Raw genomic sequence first — 19,973 nt, 5'->3', positions numbered from 1 at the left:
CCACTTCACTTGTTTTGCTCAGTAAAATAATACACCAGTTTGATTACATCAGCTAGTGTCTAATTTTAACTTATGTTAAAAATGACAATTCATTTTCTAGTCAACACCTCTAGTAAAACTAATTCTGGTAACATGAATGGGAATTTCTGCTTAATACTTAGAGACGTACGAGTGAACAAAGATAATGCAGTGATGTGTTTACTGAGTAAAACATGGAGAATAGCGCTTTTCTCTTATAAGGACTTCAGTCACCAAGCTTCCCAAAACTAGCACTGCCTTAAACAGATATTAGACTACCTTGCCAGAGACCAAAGATGGGTACAGATTATGCAGATTATACTAGGTGAAAGTAAAAAGTTCACTGCAGTCCTGAACAAAACAAAAAAGGGGCAGATGAAAAAGGAATAGTCTTTGTTTATATGCATCATTAGCTTGGTTGTTTAAAGTCAAAAGTTCACTGCCATCATGAATAAGAAACATAAGAGGGCAGATGAAAAAGACTAGCCTGTGTTTACATGTAACTTTTTTGTTTTAATTAACCCGGAAAAAAATAGAATTAAAGAAAAACATTCAACTACTTCCTGTACTCAGGACAATCCTGTTTTATAAACCTATCATGGCCACATGTCCCAAATGCTCATGTCTAAATTTGGAAAACCGATGATCCTCTGAAGATACTGATAAATATTTTTCTGCTCACCATTTTCAATCTTGAGGACTAATGCAATTGGAATATTATGTCTGCTGAACATCTCGTGGAAGGACCACACGATTGGCTAATCTGTTTGTACAGACTGATTGGATCCTGTTGCCTCATAATGGATCTTTGGAAGTACAGATGGACTTTATGATCACTGATCTTTGTCTCTGCTCTGGCACCCTATCTAGGGTGTATTTAGATATACATCAATTCAAATTTGCCAAACCTAATCTGTTCAAGGGCACAGAAATTGTATGCCTTGGAGTTGAACCAACAACCACTTCAGTCATCTGTTTATACCATCAGACATTACTTTGCTGATCAGATATGTCTTCTGACAGACTATTAGATAGACAGAATATAGCTGATAGCATGCTACTATTGTATTATAGGCAAAATACATTTTGTTTAGAATAGGCCAGTTTCTCTAGTGTTTATCATTTTGTTGGAGGTTAGTGAATAGTGATATTTGATGTATTAGTATTTTCAATACAATGGCATTTGGTATGAGTTTTTTGTCTTAGTACAGTTGATGGTCGACTTTTACAAGAGAGACAAATATGATATCATATTTTTCTTCATTATTAATATAGCCTTGAATGTACAAGAAGGAAATGTTTTAAACAGTGGGGTCCTAAATATTGACACCCTTGATAAAAGATGAGCATAAATGACTATAAAATAAATAATTCAAATACTGAGCTATATTGTATGCAAAACAAATGGGGAAAGTATATATTTTTTATACGAATACAATTGCTCAGAGAAAGATATATATATATATATATATATATATTTTTTTTTTTACAAGAAATATAGAGAACACATTGGGAGGGATCTTAGACCATTCATCCATTCAGAATCCTTCCAGATTTGTATTATACATTTTATACAGTCTTTTTTGCTAATCTTTATCAAGATGCTTGATATCCTATGACAAGATGCTAATTTGCTTGAAATCAATTGAAAAACGCTGGGTAAAGACATATACAGAACATTTATTTTATACTCAGTTTGCAATGCAATGAGATTTTGCAATTAGAACCAAATGATCACTGAACCAGAAGCCAAATACAATTGATTATTACCATGTTACAAATGATTCAACAACCAAACAGTGCCAAAGCACTACACCCAACTTTACAAATTCATGACCAAAACCGTTTTGAATCTCTAACCTGTGGTTCCAAAAATAACAGGAAAAAATCAACAAAAGAATCGGATTAATTTCAGGTGACTTCCAGGAAGAGTGATGTAAGTACTTCCCTAGCATATTTTAACTCCTTGCTTTTGTCACCTGGCTTATCTATCAGGGTGCGTGTCCGAGGTGGCCCCGACCCAGTCTTGTCACGATGTGGACTTGCTAGGTGGGGCTCGCAGTCAGAGGCAGCTGTGAGGACTACAGGGTAAGTTTAGGACGTTTTCTTCCTAAACCGTTCGTTCTCTTTCACTGTTTTTCTTACTCTTCCCCTTATTGAGGTTTCACCAAATTCCTGTGGGGAATAAGATCCTGAAAGCTGAAGTCAGTTTCTGGGTGAGGTAAGAGAGAAAAGTATCCCTTAATAACCCTTTACACTTGTATACGGGTTGAAAATAGCAGGTTTGGGCACTGATAAGCGGCCTAAATTGGAACGCAGTGGCTGTACAGTAACATGCTATAAATGACGTCAGAGCACAGGCTATGCGCGTCACAGCGATGTATGGGTTTTGACTGACAGCGGTTCTGAGCTTGAGCACCGCACGCGACATTTTTTGTTGTCTGAGTGAGGGAAATGCTGTAAATTTAGAGGACTCAACAATGTGTTTCGAAAGATGAGACATTGAGGATTATAATAAATACAGCTTTGATGTCATGCAAGCAAGCCAAATACCCATGAGTCCAAATGTGCACTTCACATTTCCATATCATAAAACTCATGACATATACAGTGTCAACGTTTATGATGACTATGTTTGATGTACAGTTACAAGATGACATGGCATCATACCCTGGGTTGTTCTGAACAGAAGGAGCCTATGTTTGTCTATTGTGAAGAAAATCTCACCACAGAACACACCTCATGACTCCTTTTCTATGCGCACCAAAATTGCAATCTGTTTCTCTGAATTGGTTAAAGCCGAACACTGTAAGATCGTATTTTATAACATAGCTAGTCATGTTGGCAATAAAACAAGTATTCAACAAGCCCACCTGACCCAGATTGCAATTTATAATGGGCCGTTTTTTGGATTGCGTAAACAACAATAGTAATTGTGTGATGCGGGGATGCAGGGTTGTCTTCCAAACGAAACAACTACAAGTGTGCTTGCCCTAGTTCCTCAACAGCACAGCTAGGAGAGCTAAAAAAAAGTACCTTATAGTTGAACTCTTCTTTGAGTCATAAAAGTGCATTGAAATTGCATAGGAACTGCACACTTTGGAGAGGTGTGTGTGACCACTTGGAGACACCAGTTAGTCCTCTCACTCAAACCCTTATGTTGCACCTAACCCACATCTTCCAGGAATATTCTTATCATGTTAGTAATGTATCCAGAGTATTTTCAGATTTCGTTATCAACAAATGCAGCAAAAAGTACAGCAAATGTCAAATGCACATAAAGTGCATTCGTAAAGTATTCAGACCCCTTTACTTTTTCCACATTTTGTTACGTTACAGCCTTATTCTTAAATGGATTAAATAGTTTTATCCCCAATCTACACACAATACCCCATAATGACAAAGCAAAAACAGGTTTTTAGAATTGTTTACAAAAAAAGAAAAAAAAGATCACATTTACATACGTTTTCAGACCCTTTACTTAGTACTTTGTTGAAGCACCTTTGGCAGCGATTACAGCCTCGAGTCTTCTTGGGTATGACGCTACAAGCTTGGCACACCTGTATTTGGGGAGTTTCACCCATTCTTCTCTGCAGATCATCTCAAGCTCTGTCAGGTTGGATGGGGAGCATTGCTGCACAGCTATTTTCAGGTCTCTTCAGAGATGTTCGATCGGGTTCAAGTCCGGGCTCTGGCTGGGCCACTCAAGGACATTCAGAGACTTGTCCCGAAGCCACTACTGCGTTGTCTTGGTTGTGTGCTTAGGGTCGTTGTCCTGTTGGAAGGTGAACCTTCGCCCCAGTCTGAGGTCCTGAGCACTCTGGAGCAGGTTTTCATCAAGGATCTCTCTGTTTTTTATTTAATGTTTTTATTTCACCTTTATTTAACCAGGTAAGCCAGTTGAGAACAAGTTGTCATTTACAACTGCGACCTGGCCAAGATAAAGCAAAGCAGTGCGATTAAAAACAACAACACAGAGTTACATATGGGGTAAACAAAACAAAGTCAAAAATACAACAGAAAAAATATATACAGTGTGTGCAAATGTACTTTGCTCCGTTCAACTTTCCCTCGATCCTGACTAGTTTCCCAGTCCCTGCCGCTGAAAAACATCCCCACAGCATGATGCTGCCACCACCATGCTTCACCGTAGGGATGGTGCCAGGTTTCCTCCAGACATGATGCTTGGCATTCAGGCCAAAGAGTTCAATCTTGGTTTCATCAGACCAGAGAATCTTGTTTTTTTTATGGTCTAAGGGTCCTTTAGGTGCCTTTTGGCAAACAACAAGCTGGTTGTCATGTGCCTTTTACTGAGGAGTGGCATCCGTCTGGCCACTCTACCATAAAGGACTGATTGGTGGAGTGCTGCCGAGATGGTTGTCCTTCTTGAAGGTTCTCCCATCTCCACAGAGGAACTCTGGAGCTCTGTCAGAGTGACCATCAGGTTCTTGGTCACCTCCCTGACCAATCCTGACCGGAGCTCTACGGACGATTCCTTCGACCTCATGGCTTGGTTTTTGCTCTGGTTTTGTTTCCAAATTATGTCCAATCAATTGAATTTACCACAGGTGGACTCCAATCAAGTTGTAGAAACATCTCAAGGATGATCAATGGAAACGGGATGCACCTGAGCTCAATTTCGAGCCTCATAGCAAAGGGTCTGAATACTTCTGTAAATAAGGTGTTTCTGTTTCATATTTTTTATACATTTGCACAAATTTATAAAAACCTGTTTTTGCTTTGTCATTATGGGGTATTGTGTGTAGATTGATGAGGAAAAACATGATTTTAATCTATTTTAGAATAAGGCTGTAACGGACAAAAATGTGGAAAAAGGGGTTTGAATACTTTCCGAATGCACTGTAAATTAAGCAGTGTAATGTTTGGATTCAGTCTTGTGTCAGGTGAACTGTTGTGTCTTAAACTTTGGTCTTATAATTTTCCCATAATCTCCAAAATGTTCCCTTTCAATTGTTACCATGCTTAAGCATATGCTTTTTATATTTATTCTGTAAGAAACATTTACATTTAGCCCTATCCATATAGGCCAATTCCCACGAGTGTACAGGGTAGTTAAGTTCACAGTAGATAAGTTCACTTTGGAGTCGGGAGAATGTTTGAGCTACTTGTAGAAATAATACGGTTATGATTCTGAATACCAAAAAAATTATATTTTCTTATGTTCTTTATCAAAAGCCTTCGTTTACAGAAACCTACACTAAACACCCAACATTCACTGCTTTTATCAAATGTAATGTATCATAAGGATTGGCAAATGGCAAGCAATGCGTTTTAGAAGTGAAAATAAGAGCTCTGTCTAGTCTAAAACAAAAAGACCCCATTATACTGTAAATGCGTTGGGTTCGAGTTTACTCCAACACCCTCTTTGGGATTAAATTTGTCGCTCCATGATTTAAATCCAATGCCCCTTAGCTAATTGAAGATTGATTAATGAACATGACTTCACTTGGCCACTTAAAATTGAATTGAGAGAAGAAGAAAAAAAATCGTAGTTATGCTGTTAGCAAATTCATAGCTTAATTCATATTATATTAGCTGTAGGCATTTTCCTTTTTACTGCCTTAAAATGTTTCACATGCAAAAGACCATGCATGGAATTTGTGCATGAAGATCAGATTAGTATGTTGGAGCCATTATCAGCTTTAATTATGACTTGCATGGTTTGCATAAATCCAATTGCATTAATGAAAGCTCTTTAAATGTAGATTAGGAATTTAGGTCAGCACTGTTGGAAGCAGATCCAGAACAGGGACAAGTGACATCAATAAGGGATCATATCTTTCACCTGCATTCACCTGGTCAGTCTGTCATGTTTTGTACACTCAGTGTATATACAGTACCTTCAGAAAGTATTCACACCCCTTTACTTTTTCCACATTTTGTAAGTCGCTCTGGATAAGAGCGTCTGCTAAATGACGTAAATGTAATGTAAATGTGTTACAGCCTGAATTTATAATGGCATGTTTAATTAATCTACTTAATTATGTTTGTTTTCCCCCCATGCAACATATAGCCTCATCCCATATTCTTTGCCAGAGGTGCACATACTTTAAGTGTTGAGGTTTGCAAGCGCGATTGAATGAAAAGAGATTATAGTACTTTTGTAATCGTTTTGAATCTTTCTTCCAATGAATCTTGCCAAACTCTTGCCAATTTCATTGGTTGGCGAATTTCCTTTGTGAATATGTTGACCTAATTTATTCAGTAGTCACAAAGTTGAGTTTGAGAGGAACAGTGGTGTAAAGTACTTAAGTAAAAAATATTTGAAAGTACTAAAGTAGTTTTTCAGGGTATTTGTACTTTACTTTACTATTTATATTTTTTACAACTTTTACTTCACTACGTTCCTAAAGAAAATTATGTTATTTTTACCCTATACATTTTCCCTAACACCCAAAAGTACTCATTACATTTTGAATAGCTAGCAGGACAGGAAAATTTTGTAATTCTCACACTTATCAAGAGAACATTCCTGGTCATCCCTACTGCCTCTGATCTGGCGGACTCACTAAACACATGCTTTGTTTGTAAATGATGTCAGTGTTGGAGCGTGCCTCCCCTGGCTATCCGTACATTGATTTATTTTTAAACAAGAAAATGGTGCCGTCTGGTTTGCTTAATATAAGGAATTTGAAATTATTTATACTTTTACTTTTGATACTTAAGTATATTTGAGCAATTACATTTACTTTTGATAATTAAGTATATTTAAAACCAAATACTTTTAGACTTCTACTCAAGTAGAATTTTACTGGGTGACTTGCACTTTTACTTGAGTCATTTTCTATCAAGGTATCTTTACTTTTACTCAAGTATGACAATTGGGTACTTTTTCCACCATGTAGGTTATAGTGTACGCCATAAGTCATTCATGAATAAAAAATATTTTTTTTAACTGTGATGTGTCTGACTTTGGTCTGTTCTTATTCTGTGTATCACATAGTGAGTTAAACTCATACTCTGAGGAATGCCAATATTTTAGTGAATTCCTGGCATCAGTGAATACCTGGCATCCTTTTATAATTTGGTGGTCATGTACCATCGCTTATGATTTAATTATAATTGTAGTGAATTTGACCATATATATATACATACATGCACATACATGCATACATACATGGTTATCTATATGGTAGGGCTGGACGATTAATCGAATTCAGATCGAAATAGAGATATTTACATGTGCAATATCCATATTGCAAGAGGCTGCAATTTTGCCCTTTCTTTGACACTACGGTTAATACAACAAAAACTAGACTACGGTACCTGCTCCAATGAGGTGCGATAGACTCCGTTTATTCACATCTACGTGCACAGAGGATGCCGACCAATCATAAGTGGGCTCTCTCACTCTGCATGGCATGCACATACTGGTCAATCACAGGCGTCCCCGCTTAGAGCGTGCAGTTAGATGTTGATGTGGTTAGAAAGGGCTTTACCTGTGCATGTGTGGGAAACGAGTGCTGCTAACAAGAATTTCGATTTGGTGCCAAATAACGGTGCATCTTCAGTGGTATGGCAGTATTTCTACAAGCAAACCGATGTCAAGTGTTGAGCAATAAGTGCCAGAGTTGTGGCGACAAGAAGACACAACAAATGTATCCAATCATTTGAAGAATAGTCAGGCCCTACTTTACGACGATTGCATGGTAAAAAATAAAAAAAAGCGCCAAACAGCAGCAAAGTACCTCAGCCACCTATGTTAAACAGGAATTGATTGCCGATGCGTTTAAGTATAACCAACACCCTACGAAAAAACATCCCGCAGACACACAGTGGCTTGCGAAAGTATTCATCCCCCTGTTGCCTTAAAACCTTAAAACCTGGAATTAAAATGGATTTTTTGGGGGTTTGTATAATTTGATTTACACAAGATGCCTACCACTTTGAAGATGCAATTTTTTTTTTGTGTGTGAAACAAACAAGACAAAAAAACTTGAGCGTGCATAACTACTAAAATCCATTTAAATTACAGCTTGTAATGCAACAAAATAGGAAAAACGCCAAGGGGGATGAATACTTTTGCAAGGCACTGTACTGCCAAATACATGTTTTCTATTTACAGTCAGCAAACAAGGCTTCAAGAAGATGATAAACAACCTGGACAGGAGATACAAGATGTCATTTTGCACACATTTTTCCCAAGTCACCATCCCAACACTATAACAAAATTAAGGGAGAAGTTGAACATGTCGCGTTGAATGACTTGACCAGACTGCAATGGTTTGGGCAGGCTGCACCTCGCAATTGGTAGGCTATGTGTTAATTGTTTTTAAGGCACTTTGAATTATAATTTCAATTATAATAATGATTAAGCCTACTTATACATAATTACACAATCATAAGCTTCCTATTTCATCTGCAGCCTATGGCTGGCTGCCTGAATACGTAATTAACTTAGGTTATTTAAGAACTCAGTGGTAAAATAGGAGCTCATAATGTAATTAATTAATGAATATAAAATTATGAAATAAAATAAAATATTTGTTTAATTTGGTTTTGGATTCAGTTAGCACAGTATGTATTCTTTCATATGATCTAAATTAAGAAGTGATGTTCTCTACCCTGACAGTGGTTTTAATCATGTCTGATGGAAGTTTTCACCCAAGTGTTAGAAAATCACAATTCATTATCGCAATATCTGGCCAAAACAAATCGCTATTAGATAATAATATGCCATTTAGCAGACGCTTTTATCCAAAGCGACTTACAGTCATGCGTGCATACATTTTTGTGTATGGGTGGTCCCGGGGATCGAACCCACTACCCTGGCGTTACAAGCACCGTGCTCTACCAGCTGAGTTACAGAGGACCAGATGTTGCAGTCCAATTCGAAATGTAATGTGAAGCATATTAATGAATTGAGATTAATTGATCTGTCAGCCCTCAATGTTAGTGTGCCTTTATTGACCAACTGCTAGACTGTGATCTGACTGCAGAGACCAAAGACCAAGAACGAGACATGAGCTGTGTTCGAATACTCATACTAACCGCACTTATCGTACTATTTGTGATGTAAATTGAGTATATAGTATGCTAATTGGTCATAGTATGGACATAGGTAGTATGCCAAAAGGGATGTAGCTCAGTTGGTAGAGCATGGCGTTTGCAACGCCAGGGTTGTGGGTTCGATTCCCCCCCCCCCCCAAAAAAAAAGCAATACCATTTACTTTTGATACTTAAGTATATTTAAAATCAAATACTTTTAGACTTTTACTCAAGTAGTATTTTACTGGGTGACTTTCACTGTTACTTGAGTCATTTTCTATAAGGTATCTTTACTTTTACTCAAGTATGACAATTTAGTACTTTTTCCACCACTGCCAAAATACGAAGTATACAAACAGTGGACACTATTTCCGTTCTTTTAAGGCCCATAATGCAAATCTTCAGAGAATGGGCGTGGCTTCACATCGTTTTCAGATATGAAGTAAATGGCAGAAATATGACGCCGAAGTCCAACGAGAGCTGATACAAATTCATTGCTTTAACTAATTATGACAATTGTTATATATATATATATATATATATATATATATATATAAATAATCAACTATATGCTATCTAACTAACTACCCAACATTTATTGACTTGATTGTTCCCGTCATTCTTAGCTAAGTGGGATAGTCGTTGTGGACATTCGGGTGCTTTTGTAAATTCGCTCTACTCCGATTTCAGAGCACTCTCGTCTGAATAACTCAACTGATGAATTTACGAACGCTCAACACCCATTGAATATGGCCGGTGTTAGTAAACATTGGCAAAAAAAGCGTAATTAAATTGTTGCCAGCAGCACAGTTACAGTCACCAACGCTCTGGTTAACATGAAAACTGCCTAACCAGCTCTGCTAGGGTGAGAAAAATTGTCCGAGTGAGGTGTTCTCTCATTTGTGTCTGGAAGTAGCTAGCAAGTTAGCCAGTTAGCTTGGATGCTTAACTGCGGTTGTAAGGTCAACACTCGACTCAACGCTACTCCTTGGCCAGAGCGTCCAGTGTGCGCTCTGAACGCTCCAAACGGACAATCTGACAACGCTCTGAATTTACGAACGTCCAGAGTGCACTCTGAGCGCACTCTGGCACTCCAGATTGAATTTAAGAACACACCCGAAGTCTTAAAATGTCTAGCTAGTAATTTGTTACGCTTACAAGCTAGCAACTGGAGGTTGCATAGCAACAGCATCAACTTCCGGTAGAGAGGCGAAGCGCTAGTACGCTTAACTGAAAGGATACCGTTCGTTTACAGTATACAAAAATGAACTAATAGTATGTAGTATATACTCATTGTATGTAGTATATACTCAGTAAGTATACAGTATGTTAGTATGGGTATTCGAACACAGCTATGGACTGGGTTACTGAGCTGGGTTTATCGTTGAATCATTTCAGTTCTCTGCGTGATTATATTCCAGCTGTGTTGTGCAGTGAACTCCAATTGTATCCAACCCAATCAGGGGTCAAGGGGTTGAAACTTTTTATTAGGCTAAGTCAAATGTTCAATGGCTTCATTTTAGGAAGTTATATTGCTGTCTGGAACTGATTTGATCTTGACTTTTGCTACCACTTGAGGGCAGTGAAATACTTGCTTGAAGTAGAGAAGGAGGGTCCAGCTTTTCTTCCTTTTAAACTGTTTAAACATTAATAGTTTAATCTCACTAACTGTTCAAGTTACACATAGGAAAAATATAACCAGTTAGAAAAGCAATAGAAGTGGCTATAATTTAGTTTATTGTCTAAGTGACTCCTTGATGAAATTGAGATTTAGAACTAGGCTGTTAATTGGGCCATTTGATTGCTCTCTCAGGCGGTTTCTTTATAATGTAAGCATTAAACTCACTGCCAAACGCTTAAGTGTTATGAGCATATTCATACTAGTTGTTTTCCTATCTCAGTACACCAGTAATATGCTACACTCCTAATTTTCCAATGCTGGCTCTATGCTTGGCTACTGGGCAGGGAAGAGAGGCACTCCCCTTCAGCTGAAGACTATAATGAGACATGTTTACATTTTAGTCATTTAGCAGACGCTCTTATCCAGAGCGACTTACAGTTAGCGCATACAGTTTTCATACTGGCCCCCCGTGGGAATCGAACCCACAACCCTGGCGTTGCAAGCGCCATGCTCTACCAACTGAGCTACAGGAGGCCTTTTACACTCTTACTAGCAAAACATTTCAGTGCTTCCCGCTCCCTTTGAGAATAAAGAGGATGCTTCTTTTGAGGATGCTTCTTACTATACTGAACAAAAATATAAATGTAACATGCAACAATTTCAAAGATTTTACTGAGTTACAGTTCATATGAGGAAATCAGTCAATTTAAATAAATAAATTAGGTCCTTATCTATGGATTTCACATGACTGAGAATATACAGATATGCAGCTGTTGGTCACAGATACCTTAAAGAAAATAGGCCTCACAATGGGCCTCATGATCTCGTCATGGTATTTTTGTGCATTCAAATTGCCATCGACAAAATGCAATTGTGTTCGTTGTCTGTAGCTTATGCATGCCCATACCATAACCCCACCGTCACCATGGGGCACTCTGTTCACAACGTTGACATCAGCAAACCGCTCGCCCACACGATGCCGTACACATGGTCTGCGGTTGTGAGGCCGGTTGGACATAGTGCCAAATTCTCTAAAACGACGTTGGAGGTGGCGTATGGTAGAGAAATGAACATTCAATTCTCTGGCAACAGCTCTGGTGGACATTCCTACAGTCAGCATGCCAATTGCTCACTCCCTCAAAACTTGAAACATCAGTGGCATTGTGTGACAAAACTGCATATTTTAGAGTGGCCTTTTATTGTCCCCAGCACAAGGTGCACCTGTGTAATGATCATACGGTTGTAATGAGCTTCTTGATATGCCACACCTGTCAGGTGGATGGATTATCTTGGCATAGGAGAAATGCTCACGAACAGGGATGTAAACAAATTTGTGCACAACATTTGAGAGAAATAAGCATTATTGTGCATATGGAAAATGTCAGGGATCTTTTATTTTAGCTCATGAAACATGGGACCAACACTATACATCATGTTGTGTTTATATTTTTGTTCAGTATAGTAATACGACCACCTCACTTTTGAAGTGCTTGGCTTGTATTTTTTTTATTTTTTTATTTCACCTTTATTTAACCAGGTAAGCCAGTTGAGAACAGGTTCTCATTTACAACTGCGACCTGGCCAAGACAAAGCAAAGTAGTGCAACAAAAACAACACAGAGTTACATATGGGGTAAAAAAAAAACATAAAGTCAGAAATACAACAGAAATACAACAGAAAATATATATACAGTGTGTGCAAATGTAGCAAGTTATGGAGGTAAGGCAATAAATAGGCTATAGTGCAGAATAATTACAATAGTATTAACACTGGAATGCTAGATGTGCAAGAGATTATGTGCAAATAGAGATACTGGGGTGCAAAAGAGCAAATTAAATAGCAATATAGGGATGAGGTAGTTGGGTGGGCTAATTTCAGATGGGCTGTGTACAGGTGCAGTGATCGGTAAGGTGCTCTGACAACTGATGCTTAAAGTTATTGAGGGAGATAAGAGTCTCCAGCTTCAGAGATTTTGTACTACAGAGAGTTTGTACTAACTTCATGGTATCATTTTTACCTGGCCCTCTACAATATCTAAAAGTATCTACTAAAGTATACTAAAATGACTGAAATGTAAGTCAAATTGGTACAGATTTTTGCCATAAGTGTATGCTGTGGTGAAGTTATGATGGTGCTTTATTGACTGAGACCATTTGTGCTTGCCATATGACATTTGATGAATAGCAAAGTTATATTTATTTTGATGTTGATCATCTAAATTCAGTGGCCATGTCTCATTCCTCCAAATCTCATTTCAAAATAAAAAACCTAGAACAAAGGACAGCTTACATTTTTTACATTAGACTCCTGTCTGCTCTGCTTGCTTTAGAGCAGGGGTTCTTAAACTCTTATGAAAACATGCAACTATATGTAAATATCGGTACATTTCATTGCCCTTATGCCTAAACCAAATGCAATATAGAAAAAAACAAATAACAATGAAATACCCATATAAATAGCTATTCATGTTTATTTTTCTCCATGAATAACACTCTTACATATCTGTCTAGGTTGGAACTGTTGCTGTTAAAATACAATAAATAATGTTCATTCTGAACTGGAATAAACTGATTGATCACATCACACAGTTGTATAATATAACACACACACACACAGGCTCAGTGTTTTATAGTGCAACCCTAAGTAACAGTACAGATGAAAAATGATCATGCCTACTGTACATTTTACTGTAGAATGTATTGTTGAAAAAAAGTATAGGTTGGTGCTGTTGCTGTTAAAATAAAATAAATCATTTTTATTCTGAACTGGAACAAACTGATTGATCACATCACACAGATGTAGACCAGAAAAGAAAAAAAACACACACACACACACAGTCCTAATGAGAGGTGTGTGGCTGGTTGAAGTTTTCAACAAGCAGGTCTATTCTGGGCTCAGTTTGACAGTGCAACCCTGAGGTCATGCTCAGCATTGAGGCTGTTTCTGTACTTGTTTTTTAAGTCCGCCAGAGTTGAGAACCCTGACTCTCATAGGTATGTGGTGCCAAACTGTATCAGAACATTAACTGCTTTCTCAGCCAGGCAGGAGACCGCTTCCTGCTGTAGATGAGCAACCCAGAACTGTGTGTGTTTGCCTCAAAAAGCATCTTGCTGCCTGCCATTGCTTGCTTGCAGTGTCACTAAGGCCTCCATCTCAGAGTCAGAGGAAGGCCCTAAACATTTTATTACCTCGGCTAACCTGTGCCCCCGCACATTGACTCTGTACCGTTACCCCCTGTATATAGCCTCCCTACTGTTATTTTATTTTACTGCTGCTCTTTAATTATTTGCTATTTGCTATTTTTTACTTATCTACTTTTTTTTCTTAAAAACTGCGTTGTTGGTTAAGGGCTTGTAAGTAAGCATTTCACTGTAAGGTCTACACCTGTTGTATTCGGTGCATGTGGCAAATAACATTTGATTTGATCTCTGGCAGACTTAGACCTAGGTCTGATGAGGACACTGCTTGAAAGGGATCAGATACAGTGGGGAAAAAAAGTATTTAGTCAGCCACCAATTGTGCAAGTTCTCCCACTTAAAAAGATGAGAGAGGCCTGTAATTTTCATCATAGGTACACGTCAACTATGACAGACAAAATGGGATGATGTAAAACAAAAAATGCTTTACAATGAATACTCCAATCATGAGCCCTGGCCTGCCCTGCCTTTTTAGTGCTGCCTAAAACCAGCATTTCTGTGTACAGTGGCACTTTAGGAGGTGGAGTCAAAGTGGTTCTCCGAAGTCATTTTTGATTTGTCCAAATAAATTATATTTTGGCGCGTGCAGGTAACTGTTCATTCTCTGAGGGAGAGAGCGCAAAGATGAGAAGGACGGAGGTAAACTTTGTTAGCTTGCTTCTACTACAGTGGGGGGGAAAAGTATTTAGTCAGCCACCAATTGTGCAAGTTCTCCCACTTAAAAAGATGAGAGAGGCCTGTAATTTTCATCATAGGTACACGTCAACTATGACAGACAAATTGAGGAAAAAAAATCCAGAAAATCACATTGTAGGATTTTTCATGAATTTATTAGCAAATTATGGTGGAAAATAAGTATTTGGTCACCTACAAACAAGCAAGATTTCTGGCTCTCACAGACCTGTAACTTCTTCTTTAAGAGGCTCCTCTGTCCTCCACTCATTACCTGTATTAATGGCACCTGTTTGAACTTGTTATCAGTATAAAAGACACCTGTCCACAACCTCAAACAGTCACACTCCAAACTCCACTATGGCCAAGACCAAAGAGCTGTCAAAGGACACCAGAAACAAAATTGTAGACCTGCACCAGGCTGGGAAGACTGAATCTGCAATAGGTAAGCAGCTTGGTTTGAAGAAATCAACTGTGGGAGCAATTATTAGGAAATGGAAGACATACAAGACCACTGATAATCTCCCTCGATCTGGGGCTCCACGCAAGATCTCACCCCGTGGGGTCAAAATGATCACAAGAACGGTGAGCAAAAATCCCAGAACCACACGGGGGGACCTAGTGAATGACCTGCAGAGAGCTGGGACCAAAGTAACAAAGCCTACCATCAGTAACACACTACGCCGCCAGGGACTCAAATCCTGCAGTGCCAGACGTGTCCCCCTGCTTAAGCCAGTACATGTCCAGGCCCGTCTGAAGTTTGCTAGAGTGCATTTGGATGATCCAGAAGAGGATTGGGAGAATGTCATATGGTCAGATGAAACCAAAATAGTAAAAACTCAACTCGTTGTGTTTGGAGGACAAAGAATGCTGAGTTGCATCCAAAGAACACCATACCTACTGTGAAGCATGGGGGTGGAAACATCATGCTTTGGGGCTATTTTTCTGCAAAGGGACCAGGACGACTGATCCGTGTAAAGGAAAGAATGAATGGGGCCATGTATCGTGAGATTTTGAGTGAAAACCTCCTTCCATCAGCAAGGGCATTGAAGATGAAACGTGGCTGGGTCTTTCAGCATGACAATGATCCCAAACACACCGCCCGGGCAACGAAGGAGTGGCTTCGTAAGAAGCATTTCAAGGTCCTGGAGTGGCCTAGCCAGTCTCCAGATCTCAACCCCATAGAAAATCTTTGGAGGGAGTTGAAAGTCCATGTTGCCCAGCGACAGCCCCAAAACATCACTGCTGTAGAGGAGATCTGCATGGAGGAATGGGCCAAAATACCAGCAACAGTGTGTGGAAACCTTGTGAAGACTTACAGAAAACGTTTGACCTGTGTCATTGCCAACAAAGGGTATATAACAAAGTATTGAAAAACTTTTGTTATTGACCAAATACTTATTTTCCACCATAATTTGCAAATAAATTCATTAAAAATCCTACAATGTGATTTTCTGGATTTTATTTTCTCATTTTGTCTGTCATAGTTGACGTGTACCTATGATGAAAATTACAGGCCTCTCTCATCTTTTTAAGTGGGAGAACTTGCACAATTGGTGGCTGACTAAATACTTTTTTTCCCCACTGTATAGCACATTTTGTTAGCCCATAATGATGTTATTCAGAGTTATTGAACTCACAGTAATACCAGATTCGAGTAACTTACATTTCAACATGTTGACTCAAAAGCTGCACTGACAGGTAACGTTAAACTAGCTAAGTAAGTAACGTTAGGGACTACCCAGTCTAGCTAGCAGCGCTGCTAACATTAGCTACCTACCTAGTGCCGCTAACATTAGCTACCTAGTACATTTTATGAGCAGGGTTTTGACAGTAATTGATTAGCTATCTAGACACTGAATCCAATTGCTGGAACTCCGTTCACCACCCGACAAGTATCACTAACTAACCAATTACTGTCTAATCAAGTACTGTCCAAATATGCAAAAAAATTATAATAAAGCTAGCTAGCTAACTTAAGGCTAACATGACGTTACCTACTTTTGGTAACGTCAGCGCAATTAATTAGCTACTATATCTGTTGAAAAAACTAAGCTCGATAGCTGAGTTAACATTTTTTACAATTTATAGAAGATGGACATACAGAATTTATTATTGAGAAAGAGGGCGAGAGATGCAGCTCAGCAAACACAGAGACGGTTGTTGTATTTGCAGGAGTAAGTGAATAGATTTTGTGTGTGTGTGTGTGTGTTTAGAATACAATTATTTAGCATCTAGCTACATAGATGTGTTGGCTGACAATGTCACGAAAGCGATGTGCGCGCTTCCATGGGGCAGAAGTCAGCCTGTTTTGATTCTGGATGGCCAGATTGCTAGCAAGGATGACAAACTGCCATGTGAGGAATCGTAAGTGGCGCATTTCAGCATGTTTCATCATGTTATTGATACCATGTCTTGTTTTTAGGTGTTTTGACTGATTTCATGTCAAAGCAAATATGGCTAAAATTTGCTAGCTAGCTAACTAACAACTTTAACAATGTATTTAAGACAACAAGTGGTCATTGTGCAAATGTATTTGTTTGCAATAAACATTGGAGATGAAATATACCTTACATGTTGTCAACTATCTAAGCCAACCTCATCTGTTTTGCCCCATGGTTGCACGCATGTTGATTTTGTTGCTAAAGCGACAGAGAGAGAACACAGGTATTGTGGTTAGTGAAGGGTAAGACAGTTAGATTTTACCTTTAGTTCAATTCAGGTGAACATTATTTGCCTGTTGTTCATATTGCGTGTGTGTGTGTGCGCACATATTGCTTCTGTGTGTGTTTGTCTATTCAGAATACTCCATATTGCTGATACTATGCCGTCACTGTAATAATATAGGAGATCCAGGAAAGCAGAACTTCATACAGCAAGGAAGAGATGGGAGCGAGAGAGAGGAGCACACAGGACAGAGAAAGAACACAGGAGAACATAGAGAGAGGGGAGACCCACACAAGACAAACATGTCACATTCCTCTCAAGCCAGAGGATGTAGTTCTTGCTATAGATTACCTCTCAAAAAAAGAAAGGTGCCACTTCTGACATGTCCTGTGTGTATAAACTGTTAGACCCTGATATGGGGCGCTTCATTTAGTTCGTGCAGGGATCAAAAGGTTTTCAGGGCTAAGCCCTGGATGTTCTGAATGTCTAGTGACGTCCCTGGTTCTGACTGAGCTCAATCGTCATGAAACGCAAAAACAGTGATGAGTTTCTCCCTCTTGGTTTTATACAAACTTTGAGAAATAACGAGGAGCGCCCGCAATACGGGGAAGTGCTTAGTAATGAGTCTCTCAAAACGAACTAATTAAAATGACACGTACTGTCCAAACATCCACAGCATGACGGTAAACCCAGGGAGTTCCTTCAGAATATGGCAGAATGATTCAGGAAACAGTGCTTTGACAGTGGAAGAGTAAGCTAACAAGGCATTGTTGTCATTTTATAACAGGTGATGATAATCAGAAATAAGGGAGTACTATCTCTCATAGTAGATGTGAGTTCCTCTTTCAAACAATCCTCTTGTACACAGCTAATAGCTAACTAACGTTAGCCAAAGCAAGTTAGCTACAGTGAGGGAAAAAAGTATTTGATCCCCTGCTGATTTTGTACGTTTGCCCACTGACAAAGAAATTATCAGTCTATAATTTTAATGGTAGGTGTATTTGAACAGTGAGAGACAGAATAACAACAACAATAATCCAGAAAAACGCATGTCAAAAATGTTATAAATTGATTTGCATTTTAATGAGGGAAATAAGTATTTGACCCCACTCTCAATCAGAAAGATTTCTGGCTCCCAGGTGTCTTTTATACAGGTAACGAGCTGAGATTAGGAGCACACTCTTAAAGGGAGTGCTCCTACTCTCAGTTTATTACCTGTATAAAAGACACCTGTCCACAGAAGCAATCAATCAATCAGATTCCAAACTCTCCACCATGTCCAAGACCAAAGAGCTCTCCAAGGATGTCAGGGACAAGATTGTAGACCTACACAAGGCTGGAATGGGCTACAAGACCATCGCCAAGCAGCTTGGTGATAAGGTGACAACAGTTGGTGCGATTATTCGCAAATGGAAGAAACACAAAAGAACTGTCAATCGCCCTCAGCCTGGGGCTCCTTGCAAGATCTCACCTCGTGGAGTTGCAATGATCATGAGAACTGTGAGGAATCAGCCCAGAACTACACGGGAGGATCTTGTCAATGATCTCAAGGCAGCTGGGACCATAGTCACCAAGAAAGGACTGAAATCCTGCAGCGCCCACAAGGTCCCCCTGCTCAAGAAAGCACATATACAGGGCCATCTGAAGTTTGCCAATGAACATCTGAATGATTCAGAGGAGAACTGGGTGAAAGTGTTGTGGTCAGATGAGACCAAAATCGAGCTCTTTGGCATCAACTCAACTCGCCGTGTTTGGAGGAGGAGGAATGCTGCCTATGACCCCAAGAACACCATCCCCACCGTCAAACATGGAGGTGGAAACATTATGCTAAGAAGGTGTTTTTCTGGGACAGGACAACTTCATCGCATCAAAGGGACGATGAACGGGGCCATGTACTGTCAAATCTTGGGAGAGAACCTCCTTCCCTCAGCCAGGGCATTGAAAATGGGTCGTGGATGGGTATTCCAGCATGACAATGACCCAAAACACACGGCCAAGGCAACAAAGGAGTGGCTCAAGAAGAAGCACATTAAGGTCCTGGAGTGGCCTTAATTCCATAGAAAATCTGTGGAGGGAGCTGAAGGTTCGAGTTGCCAAACGTCAGCCTCGAAACCTTAATGACTTGGAGAAGATCTGCAAAGAGGAGTGGGACAAAATCCCACCTGAGATGTGTGCAAACCTGGTGGCCAACTACAAGAAATGTCTGACCTATTTGATTGCCAACAAGGGTTTTGCCACCAAGTACTAAGTCATGTTTCTGAACTGGAATAAAATTATTTAACACATCACACAGATGTATACCATAACAGACAGACACACACACAGCTGATAAGATAAATCAAGAGTAGGTCATATTTAGAATTTTTATTTTAACATGATAGTTCATTGTAAGTGGCTTTTGACAAATGGCTTTCTCTGCCCCTCTAACAGGCATTCAAAGGGAACAGAGCTATCCTCAAAGCTTCATACCAGGTGAGCCTAAATATTGCCAAGGCATAGAAGCCCCACAGTATAGGAGAGAAGCTCATCAAACCCTGCCTGAGGGTTGTCTGTGTCTCTCTTTTGGGTGAGGAGGCAGCAAAAAAAGTGGAATCAGTCCCACTTTCCAATGACACAGTGGGCAAAATAATAAGAGACAAAACAGCACAATACATTCTCTCTTCAATTAGATGAGTCAGTAGATGTGGCTGGAATTCCGCAGTTGATGGTATATGCAAGATACATGTTTGATGATGATATTCAGGAGGAATTTATTTTCTATGACCATTTACAAACAACATCAAGGGGAG

The 19,973-nt window shown here is 39.2% G+C and overlaps 1 protein-coding gene across 1 annotated transcript in view; it reads left to right on the top strand.

Moving 5' to 3' along the window:
• The window catches only part of LOC311102899 (heterogeneous nuclear ribonucleoprotein R-like), a 29,490-nt gene extending 26,040 nt beyond the window's left edge, over positions 1-3,450 (top strand). The window contains exon 13 of the mRNA XM_084144372.1: positions 2,014-3,450. The gene's annotated coding sequence lies outside the window, so the exon portion shown is untranslated. The remainder of the gene's footprint in view (positions 1-2,013) is intronic.
• The last annotated feature ends 16,523 nt before the right edge of the window (positions 3,451-19,973 follow it).

The sequence above is a fragment of the Coregonus lavaretus genome (assembly GCF_964263955.1).
Source record: "Coregonus lavaretus genome assembly, chromosome: 27".
Classification (NCBI taxonomy): domain Eukaryota; kingdom Metazoa; phylum Chordata; class Actinopteri; order Salmoniformes; family Salmonidae; genus Coregonus; species Coregonus lavaretus.
Note: the sequence above shows the minus strand (reverse complement) of the source record. Positions and strands in the feature narration are given on the sequence as shown.